The sequence below is a fragment of the Lepidochelys olivacea genome (genome assembly GCF_965140295.1).
Source record: "Lepidochelys olivacea isolate rLepOli2 genome assembly, chromosome: 5".
In the NCBI taxonomy this organism is placed as follows: domain Eukaryota; kingdom Metazoa; phylum Chordata; order Testudines; family Cheloniidae; genus Lepidochelys; species Lepidochelys olivacea.
The window spans coordinates 102,494,833-102,501,160 of NC_140415.1; positions in this window are offsets into that span (position 1 = coordinate 102,494,833).

Sequence of the window (6,328 nt, forward strand, 5' to 3'; positions counted from 1 at the left end):
GTGTGGCGGGGGGGTTGTTTGTTTTTTGTTTTCTTCTTGATAGGTGTTTAAGAAGAAAGGCTATGACAGCTACGGATTCCTGAAGAATGGAAGAGACAATGAAAATGACTGGAGGTGGAAGCTGTGGGATGTACATTATTCTGGAGAGAATACCTGAAAGGGGCTTCATTTATATGAAGTGCTGCCTGACAGATCTGATGAAAGGGAAGATCCAGGGTTTAAAGATGCAGCTAGAAACTACGGTTGAGTTTCAAAAGGGATTTTAGTGGATGATGGAGGGAAGGAGAGAAGAGATTGAAGAGAAAACTCAAGACTTGCAGATCTATGCTGGACAAGAAATGGCTGGATGAAGAAAGTGCTCATGGAAGCATGTGACTATGAGAACAAGACAGAGGAAAAGATGGGCCCGTGAAGAAGAAGAAACACAGCTGAGGGACAGGTTCACTGAGTTGGAATACGAAGGGGAGAGGCAGGCAATAACAAAAGATGGGAGAGCAAGGAAGAAGGGAAGAGATGGGCAAGAGACAATGGAAACTGACAGAGTTCGGAGCCTCAGGAGGATAGAGAATGACTCTCAGAAGATTGCAAGTGAGAACAGAAGATAAGAAGAAGGTGGAAGGTCAGAGAATAGCACAAAGAACTGCAAGAGACAGGCCTACAAGACTGGGGACTACCTACTAAGAAGAATGGATAGGCCTGTCACCAGAGCTGATCCAGAGAACAGAAGGGTGTGTTGTCTGCCAGGAGCTAAGATACAGAATGTAGACTGAGGCTGCAGAGGATCTTAATAGGAGCAGGAAAGAATCCACTGATTGTCCTTCATGTGGGAACAAATAATAGTGCTAGATTCTTGCAGGGATGCATCAAGGAGGACTATACCAGGTTGAGGAAGATGCTTGAAAAAATGGAGGTTCAGGTGATTTTCAGTGGGATTCTATCTGTCCCTATTGGAGGAGAGCAAAAGCGAAACAAGACTATGATGATCCACAGATGGCTCAGGCAGTGGTGCAATAAGGAAGGCTTTGGGATGTTTGACCACTAGGATGTATTCATGGACAGAGGACTGTTCTCATGGGATGGATTCCACCTGACTAGGGAGGGGAATAGACTTCTGGGATGGAGGTTGACTCAGCTGATTAAAAGAGTTTAAACTAGGAATTCAGGGGAGGTGATTGGGAGATGCTCATGTAATCTCCATGTCTGATTCTAATATTGCGTGTAAGGACCCAGGGAGGGAGAGGAGTTATTTAAGTTAGGGGCCAGTCTTGGCACAAGGAGAAATGGATATAAACTGACTATCACCAAGTTTAGGCTTGAAATGAGATGAAGGTTTCTAACCATCAGAGGAGTGAAATTCTGGGATTGCTTTCCAAGGGGAGCAGCAGGCAGTTGGCAAGGGGTCGGGAGGGGAAAATAACTTGTTTCAAGACTGAGGTTGATAAGTTTATGGAGGGATGGGGTTACCTACAATGGCATGTGGTCCACCTGCAACTTCTATTAGCGAATCTCTCCAATGGCCGGATATGGAACACTAGATGGGGAGGGCTCCGAATTACTACAGAGAAATCTTTCCCAGGTGTCTGGCTTGTGGGTCTTGCCCACATGTTCAGTGTCTAACTGATCACCATATTTGAGGTTGGGAAGGAATTTTCCCCAGGTGAGATTTGGCAGAGACCCTTGGGGGTTTTTGGCTTCCTCTGCCATGTGGGGCCAGGGTCACTTGCTGGTTTGAACTAGAGTAAATGCTGGATTCTCTGTAACCTGAAGTCTTTAAGTCATGATTTGAGGACTTCAGTAACTCAGCTAGAGGTTATGGGCCTACTACAAGAGTGGTGGGTGAGGTTCTGTGGTCTGCGATGTGCAGGAAGTCTGATTAGATGATCATGATGGTCCCCTCTGGCCTCAAAGTCTATGAGTCTCTGGTTCCTCTCTTCATTTAACTCTTACTTAAAACGCACTTCTTCCACGAGGCCTACAAACTTTTGTTTTCCTTTCTTAGGTCCCACTTCAGCAAGGCACTTCAGTGCATGCCTATTAATTGTGTGAGTAGTGACAGTGACTTCAGTAGGACCACTCACGTCTTTAAAGTTAGGCACATGCAGCTTGCTGAACTGGGGCCTTTGTAACAAAATCATGTAAAAGGTGTAAGGGGGTCTACAAACCCCATACTGAGCACAGATAGAGTGGGAAGGAGAGTCTCTCCTGTTCAGAAGCAAGCAGCTTGATCACACCCCCACGCAGCTGCTGGAGTTGCCAGTTGTCATACATATAAAGGGAAGGGTAACCACCTTTCTGTATACAGTGCTATAAAATCCCTCCTGGCCAGAGGCAAAATCCTTGTACCTTGTCATAAATATAAAGGGAAGGGTAAACCCCTTTGAAATCCCTCCTGGCCAGGGGAAAGCTCCTCTCACCTGTAAAGGGTTAAGAAGCTAAAGGTAACCTCGCTGGCACCTGACCAAAATGACCAATGAGGAGACAAGATACTTTCAAAAGCTGGGAGGAGGGAGAGAAACAAGGGGTTTTTGTGTCTGTCTGTAGTCGTCTTGGCCGGGGACAGAACAGGAATGGAGTCTTAGAACTTTTAGTAAGTAATCTAGCTAGGTATGTGTTAGATTATGATTTCTTTAAATGGCTGAGAAAAGAATTGTGCTGAATAGAATAACTATTTCTGTCTGTGTATCTTTTTTGTAACTTAAGGTTTTGCCTAGAGGGGTTCTCTATGTTTTTGAATCTAATTACCCTGTAAGATATATGCCATCCTGATTTTACAGGGGGGATTTCTTTATTTCTATTTACTTCTATTTTTTTATTAAAAGTCTTCTTGTAAAACACTGAATGCTTTTTCATTGTTCTCAGATCCAAGGGTTTGGGTCTGTGGTCACCTATGCAAATTGGTGAGGCTTTTTATCCAACATTTCCCAGGAAAGGGGGGGTGCAAGTGTTGGGAGGATTGTTCATGGTTCTTAAGATCCAAGGGTCTGGGTCTGTAGTCACCTAGGCAAATTGGTGAGGCTTTTTACCAAACCTTGTCCAGGAAGTGGGGTGCAAGGTTTTGGGAAGTATTTTGGGGGGAAGGACGCGTCCAAACAGCTCTTCCCCAGTAACCAGTATTAGTTTGGTGGTGGTAGCGGCCATTCCAAGGATAACGGGGGTAATATTTTGTACCTTGGGGAAGTTTTGACCTAAGCTGGTAAAGATAAGCTTAGGAGGTTTTTCATGCAGGTCCCCACATCTGTACCCTAGAGTTCAGAGTGGGGGAGGAACCTTGACATGGTGGCACAGTGGTGGGATTAACCTGAAATCATTTTGAGATCCAGTTGAGATTTTTTGAACTAGAAATACAGATTTTAAAAAGGAATTTTTAGGAAGTCCAGAAGGCAGCTTTGAAACTGAAAGCAGCTTGGTTTCTCTCTGCTTTGTGGCCAAGCAGAGACAAAAGGGGATTATCTTGTGAATTGCAGGTTTTCTTGCCTGGAGGCAGGGTACTTAACTCCTGCAGGGAAATTCACAGTCTTCCAACCCAGAGGTTTTTTTTTTTCTTTTCTTCCTAAAAGTAAATAGGGGGTGTGTGCTCTACCCATTTGCCTGGAGACAAAAGTGGCAGGGGTTTTTTTTAGGATTTTGATTTTTTTTTTTGTTTTACAAGGAGCACAGGTTTGAAAAGAAATTTTTTTTTTTCTTTGGGCTGGGTAAGCAGTTTTCCAAGTAGTTGGAGGTTTTTTGCTTTAATTTGGGCCCAGAGCAGAGACAAGGGAATTGTCTTTTTCTGTAGGCTGACAATCACTATCAGAGAATAGGTACTCTATTCCAGCACAGCAAAAGTTTACAGCCAAGTTTTGTTTGTTTATTTCTAAACCTCGGGTGTAAAGTTAGTTAAAAACAGAGAGGTTAGAATGGCCAAATCTTCAGCTCGACTACAGCTGGAATTAGCCAAATTTCAGGCTGAGGAAAAACAAAGGGAACATGAAAGACAGATAGAACTCATGCGGCTGAAGGAGGAGGAGAAGGAAAAAGAGAGGAAGCATGTGGAGGAGATGGAGAGGATAAAGGCCCAGCAGAATATACCAACAAACCCTAGCAATCCTTCTCCAGGTACCACTTCCCATCCCAGAAAGTTCCCCACCTACAAGGCAGGTGATGATACTGAGGCCTTCTTAGAAAACTTCGAAAGGGCCTGCCTTGGGTACAACATCTCTACTGACCAATACATGGTAGAGCTGAGGCCGCAGCTCAGTGGACCCTTAGCTGAGGTGGCAGCTGAAATGCCTAAAGAACACATGAACAAGTATGAACTGTTTAAATCCAAGGCGAGAGTCAGAATGGGGATAACACCCGAGCAGTCTCGTCGGAGGTTCCGAGCCCTAAGGTGGAAACCAGACATGTCATTTACCCGACATGCCTACCACATTGTAAAACATTGGGATGCCTGGATATCAGGAGCAAGTGTTGAATCTCCAGTAAATTTGCCCTTCCTAATGCAAATGGAACAATTCTTAGAGGGTGTTCCTGAGGAAATAGAAAGATACATCCTAGATGGGAAACCCAAAACTGTAATTGAGGCAGGAGAGATTGGAGCCAGATGGGTGGAGGTGGCAGAGAAGAAGAAAACTGGTCGCAGTTGGAGCGGAGACCAGAAGGGACCACCCCAGACCACACCCTATTACCGGGGGCCGCCCAAAGCCCCACCTACCTCCCAAAGAACCCTCCAGACCCCTTATCGTCCCACCACCCCGTTCTCCAGCAACCCTCCTTGCCCCAGTGACCCGTCAGCTGGACGATGTTTTAAGTGTAACGAGCTGGGGCATGTAAAGGCCAACTGCCCCAAGAACCCCAACAGATTACAGTTCATTGCACCGGAATCACACCAGAGGTCCACAGGCCCAGATACCTCCCAGATACCCTTGGAGCGGAGGGAAACTGTGAGTGTGGGCGGGAAGAAGGTCACCGCGTGGAGGGACACCGGAGCACAAGTGTCAGCTATCCATGCTTCCTTAGTGGACCCCAATTTAATCAACCCAGAGATCCAAGTGACGATTCAACCCTTCAAGTCCAACTCTTTCAATTTGCCTACAGCCAAGTTGCCTGTCCAGTACAAGGGCTGGTCAGGAATGTGGACTTTTGCAGTCTATGATGATTATCCCATCCCCATGCTGTTGGGGGAAGACTTGGCCAATCATGTGAAGCAGGCCAAGAGGGTGGGAATGGTCACCCGCAACCAGGCTAAACAAGCCGTGAGGCCTAGCTCTGTTCCGGAAACTTCTATCAGGACCCAGTCAGAGGTGATGGACCTGGACCCCAGGCCAATGTCTGCAACAGCAGTAGTGGATCCAGTCCCAGAGACCCAGACGGAACCAGTCCCAGAACCGGAACCAGCCGAACAACCAACACCAGACCCCGTGTCAGCACTGAATCCAGTACTTGCAACCTCAACACCAGAGGGCCCCACCGAACCTGAACTGGCAGCAGCCGATAACCCTACACAAGAGGCTCGGCCGGAGCCTGAATCCCAACATAGTGCACCAGCGGAGAGCGGTTCACAGTCAACAGAAACAGCTCCATCCCCTATATCGCTTCCAGAGGGACCAAGCCTATGTCCCCAATCCAATGAGGAACTGATGTCTCCAGCATCAAGGGAACAGTTCCAGACCGAACAGGAAGCAGATGAAAGCCTCCAGAGAGCGTGGACGGCGGCACGGAGCAACCCACCGCCTCTCAGCTCTTCTAATCGATCCAGGTTTGTTGTAGAAAGAGGACTTTTATACAAGGAAACTCTTTCTGGGGGACACCAGGAAGACTGGCATCCTCAGAGACAGTTGGTAGTTCCAACTAAATACCGGGCCAAGCTCTTGAGCTTAGCCCATGATCACCCTAGTGGCCATGCTGGGGTGAACAGGACTGAAGACCGTTTGGGGGGGTCATTCCACTGGGAGGGAATGGGCAAGGATGTTTCTACCTATGTCCAGTCTTGTGAGGTGTGCCAAAGAGTGGGAAAACCCCAAGACCAGGTCAAAGCTCCTCTCCAGCCACTCCCCATCATTGAAGTTCCATTTCAGCGAGTAGCTGTGGATATTCTGGGTCCTTTTCCGAAAAAGACACCCAGAGGAAAGCAGTACATACTGACTTTCATGGATTTTGCCACCCGATGGCCGGAAGCAGTAGCTCTAAGCAACACCAGGGCTAAAAGTGTGTGCCAGGCACTAGCAGACATTTTTGCCAGGGTAGGTTGGCCCTCCGACATCCTCACAGATGCAGGGACTAATTTCCTGGCAGGAACTATGAAAAACCTTTGGGAAGCTCATGGGGTAAATCACTTGGTTGCCACTCC